General features: G+C 32.7%; 1 protein-coding gene and 1 long non-coding RNA gene across 2 annotated transcripts in view; one reads left to right on the forward strand and one right to left on the reverse strand.

Annotated features, from left to right (window-relative positions):
* Positions 1-15,390, reverse strand: part of CNTNAP2 (contactin associated protein 2) — a 2,674,182-nt gene that overhangs the window by 809,775 nt on the left and 1,849,017 nt on the right. The gene's annotated exons all lie outside the window — the stretch shown is intronic.
* Positions 11,245-15,143, forward strand: LOC141542918 (uncharacterized). The gene is made up of 3 exons (XR_012482273.1): positions 11,245-11,315; positions 13,122-13,314; positions 13,802-15,143. It is a non-coding gene; the product is annotated as an uncharacterized LOC141542918 (long non-coding RNA).

A 15,390-nucleotide genomic window follows, 5' to 3' on the forward strand; every position in this document is an offset into this window, starting at 1 on the left:
ATGACTTAATTTATTATTTCTTGTAAACTTGGCTTTACAAGATTAATGATCTAATTTCATAGAGAAGAAATTATTAAATGAATGTTGTACTGTATTTTTTGCATGAAAATAATTGGTTGCCATGTTCAACTCCAGAATGTTCTACCCATTCTTGAAAAATGTGACAATGTGGCTTCCAAACAGTTAACAAAAGTTTTCATGAGCCTGCTCTCACAATAATATTGTAAAAGAGGGAAATAAATGTTGAATTAGCTTGAAACCACTTATAGAATTTATCAGATTCTTTTTCTTTTATATTCTTCCTTGGATTTCAGTGTCATAACCTATTTTATAAAACAATGGATACTGCATTATAACTATGGTATTACTTAGGATAGTAGTTCATAAAGTAAGTCTAAATTTTTTAAATACTTAAAAGGGGTTTCCATAATAAATAAGGCTACTATCTTATATATAAGAATTTAAAGGTAGGATTTAAAAGAATTCAGAGGTAGGATTATAGATTTAGAGATGCAGAGTCTTTCCTACTTTACAAAAGAGAAAATTGAAGGTCAGGGAGATTAAAGGGCTTGCCCAATAAGTATCTGGTTCAAGATTAAAAATCAGAATTACTTGATTACAAATACATCACCTAATGCATTGTACTTATTCTATCTAGATTCAGTTATATACTTTAGTATGCTAAGGTGTTAAAGTGAATATGAGCTCAAAACAGAGGAAACTGATAAAAATGAATTGTCAATGCAGAAAGGAAGAAACTTAATGTAGTGTCAAGGAGAACTTATTAACAAGCTTAGATTTTTGAAAGGACAAAAATACAAAATGCAGGAATTAGAAAAATAAGAATAAATACAGTTAATTATAGATGATTACCAAAAAATTCCCCTACACATAGTAAGGTCCTATAAAAACAAAAAGCTAATGAAGGATGATAGAAAGGAGTTGAAGCTCCTTGATGCCTAAATTTTTTTCTTTTGCTACTTCTAAGAAGAAAAATGTTTAGATCAGTATTTTACTTTTAGTGTCTTTTCTAAATAAATCATCTAAAGATTACACAAGGTAAAATAATGTAGTTAATAGGAACTAAAACTTAAATGAGAAGATGGTAAGGGGCTCTTAGAATGCTTAATTCAGATTACCTAGCCCAGACAAACTAGACCTCAAGATAAGGGGGAAAATAAGATGTGATTGATGAATAACTATCAGGAATTTTGGGGAGTGGCATTGTGGTGAATAAAAAACCACCACAAGATTGGAAGTGGGCAAATATTCCAATTCTATAAAAGAAAGTTCATATTTCAAACTGTAGGCCAATGATTTGAACACTGAGTAAAAGTGAAAAACATTACTAAGGGGCCATTACTGCTTAGGAGCCTTATTATTATTATTATTATTATTATTATTTATGAAAATTTACAAGGGGATGAAATGACCACCATGAGTTCAAATGAATTAGCTAGAAACAAGTCATTCCAACCAATCTTATTTAATTTGTTGAGAAAGAAACAATATAATTATATTTTGGTGAGGCATTTGGTAATATTTTATGACAATTTTGTGAAAAAGAGAAGGGATGGTGGATACTATAAAAAGGTTCAGGTAGGGAAAAGTTAAGTGGCACAATGGATAGAGCACCAGCCCTGAAGTCAGGAGGATTTGAGTTCAAATCTGGCCTCAGACACTTAACACGTCCTAGATGTGTGACTCTGAGCAAGTCACTTAACCCCAATTGCCTCAGGAAAAAAAAAAAAAAAGAAAAAAAAAAGATACTGGTTGAGAAAGAATTGACCAAGTAGATATAAAGAATTTTAATCTGTCATAGTAGAAAGGATTTCTTTAACAGAATGATATATTCAATGTCACAAGATGATATAATAGTGAGTTTGTGTTCAACAATTATATGGAATAATTTGCATGCATTGAAGATGGAAGGAAATAATCATTTATTGGATGATAAAATCAGAAGTCAAATAATTACAACAGGCCAGAATGGGGGGGGTGGCTTGATCCAGTGAGAAAAATAAAATTTAAACTTCTGCATGTAGGTTAAAAAATTCAAATGTTAAGTAAGGGATGGAGATGGTGTTATAGAACAGTTTATATCTAAGAAAATATAGGGGTTTCAGCAAATAAATTCAATATGTCAGAAGTATGACAGGGAAGTCCAAAATGGTAATAATCTCAATCTATATTAATAGAATCAGTGTCTACAGTATTATAGTCCTTAGTCAAGTCAGACCATATCTGGAGTAAGATTAGTTCTGAGTATCACATTTTAAAATGAACCAACAACAAAATTGAATATTTTTGAGGGTAAAAAACCAGTATGGTAACATAAGACTCAAAAAATATGCCCTAGGAAGTCAGGTTTAATGCTTATTAATCCTTAGCCTGTAGAAGAAAAAAACTGAATGGGGACATGCTGCTGTCTTCAAATAGTTTAAGTCAAAAAGAATGACATTATCTTCTGTGAAGTTTGAGACTGTCATGCATGTTGACTTCAATTTTCATTTCAAGTTGGTGGAAACTCTTCTAATTTACCTCTCCTTTGGTGGAAAAAGGTGAAGTCAAATATTTACTGAGCTAAGTCATTATATAGTAATCATCTGTCACACTGATGCAGGAAAAGTGTAATGGAATGAATGCTTGCCTTAGAATGAAGAGAGACCAGGACTTGAATCTCAACTCTAACATTTACTAACCATGACCAATGAAAAATCTTAACTTTCCTGATTTGTAAAGTGTCAGTAATAACTAAAATGCCAACTTCCCAAGGTTGTGTGGAATATCAAATGAGATAATATGTGTAAAGTGATTTGGATATCCTTCAAATACCTTATATAGCCACATATATTCATATATATATATGTACACACATACATATATGCATGTGTACATATGTAAATGTCAGTTATTCATATTAGTTCTATGAGCAAAGCAAAAAAAAGAAAGGAAAGAGAAAAAAAGAAGGAAAAAAACTCACTATCAGAAGATTTGATAATTGACAATAGAATGAATCAGGAATGTGGAGAATTGAGTAATAAGTGCATTTCAGGCAATTAGGTAAGCCAATACAAAATGGATCTTCAACATAATATTTTGAGAAGATTCCTTCATTTCATCTAGGGCCATGAGAGATGCTGATGTACTGGTGTGTGTCATTCTTAGTCTTCTTCTAAGAGTACTGAGATACTCAGACTACCTTATAAGAAGCTCTGAGATCCTTGTGTGGTACTTATAAAAGGGGTTTAGTAGGAGGAGAAAAGAGAAGTAATAATACACTAGAAAGAAGTAAAATATTGCTATAATATGAAAATTCTTATTTCTTTTAAAGTACTTATATGTTTTTTTCTTTTTCAAATATTTTTTTAATTTTTTTTCCATTTTTTAAAATTTAATTTTAATTTTATTTTATAATTATAACTTTTTTTTTGACAGTACATATGCATGGGTAATTTTTTACAACATTATCCCTTGCACTTACTTCTATTCAGATTTTTTCCCTTCCTCCCCCAACCCCCTCCCCCAGATGGCAGGCAGTCTTATACATGTTAAATATATTACAGTATATTCTAGATACAATATATGTGTGTAGAACCGAATTTTTTTGTTGCACAGGAAGAATTGGATTCAGAAGGTAAAAATAACAGTTTACACTTATTTCCCAGTGTTCTTTTTCTGGATGTAGCTGATTCTGTCCATCATTAATCAACTGGAATTGGATTAGCTCTTCTCTATGTTGAAGATATCCACTTCCATCAGCATACATCCTCATACAGTATCATTGTTGAAGTGTATAATGATCTGCTGCTCATTTCACTCAGCATCAGTTGATGTAAGTCTCTCCAAGCCTCTCTGTATTTCTCCTGTTTGTCATTTCTTACAGAACAATAATATTCCATAACATTCATATACCATAATTTACCCAACCATTCTCCAATTGATGGACATCCATTCATCTTCCAGCTTCTAGCCACTATGAAAAGGGCTGCCACAAACATTTTGGCACATACAGGACCCTTTCCCTTCTTTAGTATTTCCTTGGGATAGAAGCCCAGTAGTAGTATGGCTGGGTCAAAGGGTATGCACAATTTGATAACTTTTTGGGCATAATTCCAGATTACTCTCCAGAATGGTTGGATTCTTTCACAACTCCACCAACAATGCATCAGTGTCCCAGTTTTTCCACAGCCCCTCCAACATTCATCGTTATTTGTTCCTGTCATCTTAGCCAATCTGACAGGTGTGTAATGATACCTCAGAGTTGTCTTAATTTGCATTTCTCTGATCAATAGTGATTTGGAATAAAGTACTTATATGTAAGATACTTTGCTTTATTTAAAAATGATAATTAAATTGCTATTTCTACCTATAAGTCCACCAAACTTCTGTGACTTGATATGACATCTTTTAGAAATAGAAATATATTAACATACCCATGAATCTTTCTGAATGTTATTGGGGTTATACTTGGACAAAAAGTGTAGAATTGATTACTAGCCTGATCCTCGAAATCTTTCCATTTGGGAAGAATGCAGCAGAATTTGCAATTCAATGGCACAGGCTTCATGAACCCAGGTGACTGGCATATATTAAAGGATTTGAAGAGGACATTAGTGGACGTCTATGGCACTGTGATTTTAAATGACAACCTGGCTATTAGCCCACAATGCTATTAGAACATACCAGTAAAAAAAGTGGTTAAATTCTGCAGATAAAAGATGTGGATGTTTTCATTCCATTAAGCAAACTTTCTTACACAAAAAACATATTTGCTATTATGAACACAAGCAGGGGTTAACAGCATCTCCAGTTTCATTTTACACTGAAGATGGCAACCTTGGTTAGTCTTTTAGAAAACAGCTAATTTGTTGATAAATTGCTTCTGTCACATTCTTTCAAGAGGTTGGTGGCTTGAAATAATAGGATGATCTTATTGCTCTTTCCTTCACTTTTAAGAGCTAAAGAATAATGCAGTAGACAGGGCAAGACTAGATTAAAATTGTCCCCAACAACTCTGGTTTTGCATGATCTCTTTTATCATCCAAAGCTTAAAAAAATAAAAACAGAAAAACTGTCAAAGAATGAAAACCAGAACACAGAATATCTTCAGGCTTTTCATATTTTGTACCACATCTTTTCTGCTAAGATATAGATACTTTGTAAAGCTACCAAGAGCCAGCATGTTAATTGAATACTCAAATATATCTTGAAGGATGAAAAGCAAAATTTCATTTGTGCTATGCACATCACTGGCTCCCTTTTGTGGGCCAGAACCAAAAGGTGGTGTCTCCAAGAGAATGTCATCTTAAGAGTATAAACCAATAAATTCATTTTGAAGTGGTATCCTTTATCAATGAAAAATATCTTTCAAATGTCACTAAGGGCTGGTTCCAGCCAATGGATTCATAGATTCTTAATCAGTTGTTTTAACCTCAGCAATATCAGTAGAAACATAGTATCGCCTATATAATAGCAGTCACATAGTACAAGATGTTGGACTAGTAGTTGGAAAGGCAGATTGAAATTCCATCTCAAACACTTACTGGCTAAATGAACTTGAGAAAGTCCTTCAAATCTATGGACTTTAGTTTGTTTTTTGTTGTTGTTGTTGTTTGTTTGTTTGTTTTTTCATTTGTGAAATGTGGAAAATAGATTTAATGACCTCTAAGGTACCTTCTAGTTCCAGATCTTTGCTCCTAAGAGGTGCTCCCCAAAGTCTCAAGTAAAGACTTACTTCTCTGCAAATTCACAAAGTTGATCAGAAAATTTATTTCATCAGCTACCTACTGATAAGCTAAAACTAAGCATGACTACCAAATTTTACTCTTGATTGGGTATTTAACTATCTTATATGAATCTCAGGGATTCTCACAGATTTTATTTATATTCTTAGAACCTCTGAGATCACTGAAAAGAGGTTTTTCTTTTAATAAAAAGGAATTGTCACTATCACAAGACTCTGATGGTTTTTTATTTAGTCAGTTTACCTTGGATTCTGAAACTCACTGACTAAAGAAGGACAAAGGGAAAATAATCATCTATTTATGACAAATGGATCCTTGTTAAATAGTTTGAAAAATTTCCCATCCTTACGTTCCTTGAATATTTTAATAAATGTCATCTAAAGCTTGTTCATTTGCTGTAGAAAAGGAGGGAGAAAGGAAGGAGTATTTTAAAAACAGAATAAAGGAGTGGGAACTTGTACTAAAGCCTAATCTAATCTTTCAGTGCCCTAGGAAAATCTTTGAAATATTAGATTGCAGAAAAGATGTTGACTTGCATTTGGGAGTTTCTAATAATAGTATTGAAATCAAATGTCCAAGACCTATCTATCCCTAGCCTATATCTTTCTTCCTTTAAGTACCAGTATATAATATAGCTTAATGTCTCAGCTTTCCATTTATTTGAATAGGGATTATAGTGGTGTTAACCATGCTTGTCCTCTTGTTCTTTAACAATAAAGTTATGTATATAACAGAGGAAAGCACCAAATAAATTCAATTTGGGATTATTGTTAACACTCCTCATGAGAATGTCATGGAATTGGCTATTCAAAATGCTTATCCTTGACTGGAAAATGAGGTAAATCTTCACAAATTACTATGGCAATTCAAAATTCATTGTGGAAACAAGGCAAATGTGGAAATATGTTTAAAAGAATTGCATATATTTAATGTATATCAGATTGCTTTCTCTCTAAGGGTGAGGGGAAATAAGAAAAAGAGAGAGAAAAATTTGGAACACAAATCCTTACAAAAATGAATGTTGAAAACTATCTTTACATTTGGAAAAATAAAATATTATAAAAAATTCATCATGAATCTCTGCTCAAAGTAAAAAAGATACTTTGAACACCAGAAGAAGGTTGTCCTATCTTTAAGAGTTCAAGTAGCTGTTTTTCACAGTTGATACACAAAGAGATACACCTTTTTGTGATCATCCCTACCTTAAAGATATATTTTCTTTTTGTAAATTTTAATTAGGGATTTCTTCAGGTGTGTCAGATTTGTATATTTATGCAATAAGAAGCCTAAAATAAGTTTCATGAAATAGTTGAGATGCACTTTCTTTGATGTGATACCTGACAAAGAAAGTCTGAATTTTCTACCTCTTCCAAGGTTTAAAGCATTAATGAAGCAATAGAGAGATAAGAAAGAATAATGTGTCTAATTAATGAACATATTTTTGTACTGGCTAAGTAACTTCTTATAATTCAGAGAGAACTCTTCATTTCCTATTCAGCTATGTTCCTTCCTACTTCTCCATCATGCCAAAGGGAATCTCATTATCCTGCAGAATTCTCTTCCTCCTTTCTGATTATAAAGTGGAATAGGAAGTTCTTCTCAAAACTTCCACTAAAGAAGGCTATTCTAGTCAGCCTTCTCTTAATTTTCTACCTGATAACTTCCTTAGGACTTCTTTATCATGGCCATGAAGCAAGTACATCTTCCTCTCCTTCCTTTTTGGTTTCCTATTATGCATAGTCTTCCCCCATTAGAATGTAAGCTCTCTGAAGGCAGGTACTATCTTTTTCATATTTGTATCCCTAGATCTTAACAAGACTGCCTGGGATAAATTAGATGTTTAATAAATGTTTGATGACTGAATAACTGCGGCTTCACCGATTTAAAAAATATTATCTTCATGGTATGACTTCGGAAATGACTGCTTTTCAAGTGTGGCTGATAGATTAAGTCTTGCTATTTTATATTCATGCTTGCTACACCGGAGAATCCAGCTGTCTTTGCTAAGGGTACTAGGGATACAATAGGCAGAAGCAGTACCATTTGAGTCAGGTCCTTATTTTCTCTGACACAGCTAAAGCAAATGTTATCACAAAGCATTTCCTGCTTTAATTCTAGCTCTGTGAACTTTACTATAATTCTGTACACTTATAAATTTAACATAATTGGATTGGCCTATCAATCTGTTATTTCCCAATTATATAACACAATACAGTTAGTGAATGAGATTTATAGATAAGGTGGCAGCAAATGTTTGTTAAAATTAAGAAAGCCCTTATTTGCATATTCTAATTAGCAGTTTATTAATCTTAAAGGCATAAGGAAATTAACTGCATTTTAATCTCCTAAAATGCATCATTGTAATCCTTCATTACATTGTCTTGATAGGCACTATGTTTAATAGTTTATGTGACAGACAAAATTATGGTTGGGAGAGAGAAAATGTTTTCTTTTTATTCTTTTGTACAATTGCCAGACCTTTGCTTTTGTGTGTATAATGTAGGCCTGATTCCATGTTACTAGAGTGCTGGTTTCAAGTGAAGTCTTGCCTCAGAGACATAGGCAACTGGGTAATTTTGGGCAAACACAACTTCTCAGTGATTCAGGTATTTTCTGTAAGATAAGTTTCAGAGAATGTCAACTAACATTTGTAGACGAAGTATTTTAGAGTTTTCTATGCCAAAGAAATGACAGGATCAATCTAACTGTCTATTTATCTCTATAGGTATATTTCTAAGGGGATACAGTGTTATATGAGTAAAAATTCATCAATACATATATGTACATGTGAAAAGAGAACATTTGGAGTCAGAAATAGAGTTTAGATATATGATCTTCCCAATTACTACTTTGTTATCCTATTGTGACCTCTCTGACAAGGAATTCAGCTTCTTTGGGTTTCAACTTCCTCAACTTTAAAATCTGACCTCAGATATTCCATCTTTTTAAAAATCTGTGATTCTATGATCCTAAATATGTCTATACAAAAACACAAATATTGTCTCATTGTGCTTTTGTCTCAACATCTCCATAATTAAAACTACTTTTCCTATTATACATAAATATGAATTAACATGACTCATCATACCTTCCAGGGTAAGAAGACCAATGTAATAAATATGATCCAAGGAAAGGCACTGTTCAAAGAATAAGATGCTTTAATTTCTCTTAAGTCTGCAATAGCTTGTTGGAGAGAATGAGTGCCTGACTTGATCTCTCCTTGTCATATATCTAACCTCTTCTTAAGGTATTAGGATTACTGTAATCATAATGCTTTGCCCCCAATCTTCCTTCATTTTTAAGATTTTTGTACAAGATTTGGAAAAATTATGTTGCTATCTCAAATCTTAGTTGAGATGAGAGGATATACTGTGTCAGAAGGCTAAGAGATAGCTCTATCCAAGTAAACAATTTTCCTAGGAACAATTCTGAGTTCTTTCTAAGATGTGGGGTTCTTCCTTTCAGAAAAAAAAAACAAAACAACAAGATGGGAAATGTTCTTTGTCCATGATCTCATTCTGCTTTCAACAGGTTTCATATTTTGGGAAGCTTATGGAGTGTTTCTAGTATAGAGAAATGGGCCTACAGCACACAGACTTATAAATCATTTGTTTTTTTCTTGTGGTACTGCCATGAGAAGTTTTGGTCTTTTGAAATCTCAGTGAGAACATGAATTAGCCATAGAAGGGAATGCAAAGAAATTAAGCAACATATTGAGATAAACTTTAAGCTTTTCAGCATTTATGAGGTACATAGATTTAAGGTTTAAAGTTAACTTGCTTTGTAGGAATAAAAAAAAAAAGAGAATGTATTCACAGTGTCTTGGACAGATGTCAATAAAGATTTGTAAAGAAGATGTGGCTTTAAAGTACTGATGTTGAAACAAATCATAGGCTCCTTTGTCTATTGCTAAAAGAGAACTCATAGCCCTTATGAGTTTGACCTCTTCATTTTATAGATAAGGAAACAGATCCAAGCAGCTTGCATAGTTAGTACTAAAAAAAAGATTTTAACCAAGTTTTTTGATTCTAGTTCAAGTCAATGTTCTTTCCTAAAAGACAAATTCCAATGTTTTATTAATCATGAGTGGTGTCACTGAACTATATGCAAAGGACAACATTCTTTTGTATATATGAAATGAGATTTTTTTTTTATGGGTGATAATGAGATTTGGACCAATGATTCCAGGAATATAGTAAACTTCCTATTTAGAAACCTCAAACACTCACTGATTCATGTTGGTAGTTCATCCATAATTTACACATTCTTAGAGACTTGCTTGGGGGCACCAAGAGATTGAGTGACTTCCTGTGATCATATATCTAGTATGTGTCAGGAGAAATCCAGGTTACAAGGTTGCTGCCTTAGAGATGAACAAAGCAGATGCCTCAAGGAATACATGTATGGAATCATATAAATTTTGAGCTGCAAGAGAGCTTTGAGGTCAGGTTCAATTCTTTCACTTTATATATGAGGAAACTGAGGTTCAAAGAAATTAATTTATCTTCCAGAATAGTTTTATCAGATTATCTGTTTCTTTCAATGGCAGTGAAAAATACCCATCCAACACTAACTCTTCTACAAAATCATTAACAAAGGAAAGATGCAGAGTACATCCTGCCTTCAGAAAGTTGACAAGAGGTAGGATCTGAATCTAGTTCTATTGACTTTAATGTGCTTTCCATTTTGGCAATATGTGTCAGAGGCAGGACATGGAATCAATTCTTCCTAATTTTAAAGTCTTTTCTCTATGTACTTCATGAGGCTACCTTTCATAAAATCTGTTATGTTTCTTTAATAAAACATATGAAGTTAGCAGTAAAACAGAAAGAATCTAGTAATAATATTAACTTTGGTCATGTCATAGAATATGAACATTAGGTTTATAGTCTTTATTTCTGCGAAGTAAATAATGCTCTGTGGAAAATCAAGTAAACTAATATATTGTTGTTAGAGTTGTGAATCAATCCCAAAATTTTGTATCCCAATTTGAAAATATACCAGGAAATTTTTGCTGCAGAACTGTTCACACTGTTTAACACAATGGATTACAATTCTGAACACATAGAGGTCAAATATATAAATGCAGGTTCAAAATACACTAATATATTCACAGTGCTTTTTGAGAGAAATGAGAGCACTCCTACTGATTGGAAATATGAACATAATACTATATAAAATAATAGAATATTATTATAAAATTTATAAAGTAAAAGATCATAAATATGAGGAATTCCAAGAAACATGGGAAGATTCATGAATTGAGGAACAATAAAGAAATTGAAGTCAAATGAAGAGGATATACAAATGACTTCAATTATGTAAATAAAAATATAATGGAATATTATTACTATCTTCTAAGAAATGAGTAAATATGATGACTATAGAAGTCTTTGAGAAGAATTAAATAAATGAATAATAAAAAAGCAGAGCTAAGAAAAATAAATGCACAGTAAATGTAAACAACAACCAAAAAATAAAAAAAAAAATATAAAGTTACAGATATCAACAATAGACCAAAAAGAAGAAATCTCTAATTCCTTTTTTGAAGAAGTAGAAAGTCCACTGGTAAAAGCATTTCACTTATTTTCAGATTTTTTTCCAATTCCTTTATCAAATTTGCCTGTTTTTTCTCTTCTTCTTTTTAAATTTTTTCTTATATGTGATGGTTTCTTGGAAGGGAGGAAAGAAAGGTATAGGAGGGGAAGTTACACATTAAAATAGTATAAAAATGCATCTTATATAGTGTAAATGAAAAAGTTTCCAAAGGAGAGAGTAAATGAAAACACAGACAAAATAAAACAGAACAAAACAACTCTAATCAGAACAATATTCTGGGAGAATAAAAATATACTTTCCTAATATTGGAGAAAGAAGAGGATTCTAGAACATTATAGGACAGAGTGATGAATACATAATTAAAAGTGGTCACTGAATGTATATAAGGTATTTTTGTCTTACCGGTTTGCTTTTTTATTTGCTTTTTACAAGGGAATATACAATTTCAAGGGGAGGGAGAGAAGGTTACATTATTTTCAGAAACAATAGCAACTTACCAAAGAAATGTAGCAACACACCTTTTTCAATAGGATTTATTCTAGTTTGTGCCATGGATTCCCAACTAAACCAAGATTAAATTTTACTTGCATAGAACTGGTAGAGTTTTTCTTTTTCTTTGTTGGACATAAAGTAAAGTAAACTAGGCCGAATATGGACAATAGGGATTAGGGGGTCATTTAATTTCATTTGGTAATAAACTATAGTGAAAGTATGTACAAATTTTAATCCAATACAAAATACTTTAAAAATGTACTGAAATAAAATTTGTTGAAATGAATTCTCTCATTAACAAATTTGTAAATCCATTCTCTTACATTTCAAATCTCCAATTAAAAAACAAGAAGCAAGCTTTGACTTTGATCTCAAGCTATCTCCCTTTTCACTCTGATTGATATTAATGGCAGGACTTAAGCTTGCTCTCTGACAGCAGCATAAAAGAACCTAAAATGTAATCTGAAGATTCATCTGTCAGGGATCAAGCATTAAGGCTAAGGAAAATGGATGGAAACTGGAATCCAAAGCCAGTCATTGTTAAAAAGTAATAATAATAATAAAAAAAACAACTTGGAAACCCAGTTAAACAACTGAAGTTTATAGATCAGTTCAGAGGCTAAATCATCAGGCCCCATTCATTCAGAAACAGGAGACAGAGAGCTCCTTAAATCAGAATTCAAGCTACAAAACCAGGGCAACAAAGCAGAGTAGGAACCAAACTGGTGAGGGATAAAAATCAGTATGCTAAGGCTACACACTGGCCATTGTTGAGCCATCAGTATTCCTTCTCTAACTCCTTCAATGGGGTCAGATTAAAGGGCAGGGATAAAGGAAACACAGAGTTTACACCTGATCCAGGGAGCCAGACCAGGATTAAAGGTCTCGGAACAAAGCCAAGAGGTCAGGAAAATTCTGACAATTAGTAACAAAGTGTAAGTTGAAACTGCTAATAAATTAGCTCAGTATGATCTCATGCTAAATGAGTCAGTATTTTCACATACCAAATGAAATATTTTTCTCCTATGGCAAAAGTTATCCTATTTTAATCTAGTCATCAATCTATAGAATTCTGGAAAGAATCCCTTTTCTATTTCCCAAAAGACAGTATATATTTGTTTCTTTCTCAATTCTGACTTCTCTTCAAGGCAATGTGCTCAGGGAAAAAAAAATAAGCATCAAAAGACCAGTGTTACACAGATATTTGGCAAACCATTTCCTCTGCTTCGGTGATGATATAGGGACTGATGTTCCTGAAGCTAAACCATAAAAGATTTTTATTATATTTCTGAAAACATTTGTTTCCTTAATTATGTTTTCCAGAAAGCCTCTTCCTTAAATCTTTCAGATAATGGGACACACTGCAGGATGTCACCTCAAGTTATCACAGTCATACATCACTCGGCATTTTATTGTGTGACTGATGGGAAGTGATATGTCACCAAAGAAGAAATGACATGGTCCTATTACAATACCCTCCCAACCCCCACAATCTCAATGGAAAATCCTCACTAAGGTAACTACAAAACTCTTTGAAAATCATCAGATCTGAACATGTATTCCCAAACATTTCTATTTAATTTTGGCAAACTCTGCCTGCAGCAGTGCTCAGACCTGGGGGATTTTGCTGCAAAGTTTCACATTTCCTTTAGTTCCTCTCCCAAGATAATAAGGCACACACAACTTGGGTGTGGCTGTTTTTGACAGACTTATTTTGGTTTTACAGATTGGTTTCTTTCTTCCCAACCTCCCCCTACCCCCCCTCCATTTACACAGAGTAAAATGTATGTGTTTTTAACTGCTCTTTAATTTTCATAAGCCCCAAATAACATATGGTTGTTTACAAAGATCTAATTAGCACATTTACCTAAATATGCTTTCACGGTTCTGAAAACATTAAAATTAAAATGCAAATTATAATGTGGGCACAAGAATGAAGGGGAAACAATTTTAACCAAACTGCCTGGCGGCATCTGATTTCTTTCTCCTCTGCCTCTCTCTAGCTCCTGTTCCACTGAAAAATGAGCTAAATAAGGATGAGAGATCAGATGCTGTGTGCTTCTGGTGTCTTCTCTGAATGTTATTCCTTTAAAGCAGTATTTACAAGTGTTTGTAGAATAGAGAAAACTGATATGCAAAAGAAACAAATAGTTGAAAAAAAAGCAAAATGGAAGAATGAGTATGGTGCATTTTCCAAGAATAAATGGAATCGGAGAGAACAGATCAACAACTAAGGCAAGCAAAGTGAATATTATTAAAAACCAGTAATATTGCCCAGTCCTCTATGAGCTATTTGACATTATGTTTCTCATTTATCTGTGTAAAAATTAACTATAAATGGCTACAAATGATTGTGATGTTGTGATGGGATTGCAAACAGAAAAGGGAAAAAAAATCATTGGTGTATAGTGACATCTGAATTCTCATCTCATCTTAAAGTATAGCAAGTGGAAGATTCTAAAGGGACATGTATCTGAGATTCATTATCCCAGGATTATTCTCAATGCTGCTCTCTCTTTTACTTTCACATATCCGGTTACTTGCTAAACCCTATCATTTTTATTTTTATGATACCTCTCACCTTCTACCCATCTTCTCAACTCATAGACCTACTTCATAAGTTAAAGTCCTCATCACTTTTCACCTGATCATTGCAACAGCCTTCTAATTATTCTCCCTTTCTCAAATATCTTCCCCATTCCAGTCTATTTATATACTGATAGAAAAATAATTTTCCTTAAACATGGATCTGACCATGTGATCACTCAATTTAACCAACTGCAGGGGTTTCCTATCGCCTCCAGGAACAGGGTTCTTAACCTGGGATCTATGAACTTTTTTAAAGTGCTCAAGTGATTCAATAAAGTGCTCTGACTGCCAAAGAAGTCTGTAAAACAAAATAAATGAATAACTCTTTCTGTAGAATAAAATACAAACTTTTCTGCTTATCCCTTAAAACTTTATACAAATTTGCAAATAACTTCCTTTTGTAGCTTTATTTTTGACTTGCCTTCTCACATTCTGCATTTCATGCACACCCTTTCTCTCTGTTCTTCACACACGGTCATTCCCTTTCTCATGAATGTACATCTGCACTAGCTATTCCCAATGCTTTGAATATATTTCCTTCTAAATTCTACTTCTGAGTCCTTTATTTTCCTTTTAAATACAGCTCTTGCACTATGTTCGTTATGAAGCCTTTCTTAATCCATTCAACTATTTGCACACTTCATCCCAAACTACTTTGTATTTAATTACTTTGTATATATTTACATCTATTAATTTTATGTTGTATTTGTATTTTATATGTATTTATTATCTTGCTCATTAGAATATAAGCATCTTGTGGGAAAAGATTACTTTATTCTTTGCTTTGAATTCATTCTTTGCATTGAACAAATATTTGTGAATCTGAGTGATTGGTATAACAGTTATTTTAGCAAAATGTGGACACTGTGCATCAAATCCCTATAGTAATAGAAAACTTCAACTTCTGATTCACATCTCACATTAGCTTGTTCTCTTCTCGAGTTGTAAAGAAATATAACTTCCAAAGTTTATAGTAATTTACTTGGATTTTCTTCCAAGGCAG

This window comes from Sminthopsis crassicaudata, chromosome 5, assembly GCF_048593235.1.
Source record: "Sminthopsis crassicaudata isolate SCR6 chromosome 5, ASM4859323v1, whole genome shotgun sequence".
Lineage (NCBI taxonomy): Eukaryota > Metazoa > Chordata > Mammalia > Dasyuromorphia > Dasyuridae > Sminthopsis > Sminthopsis crassicaudata.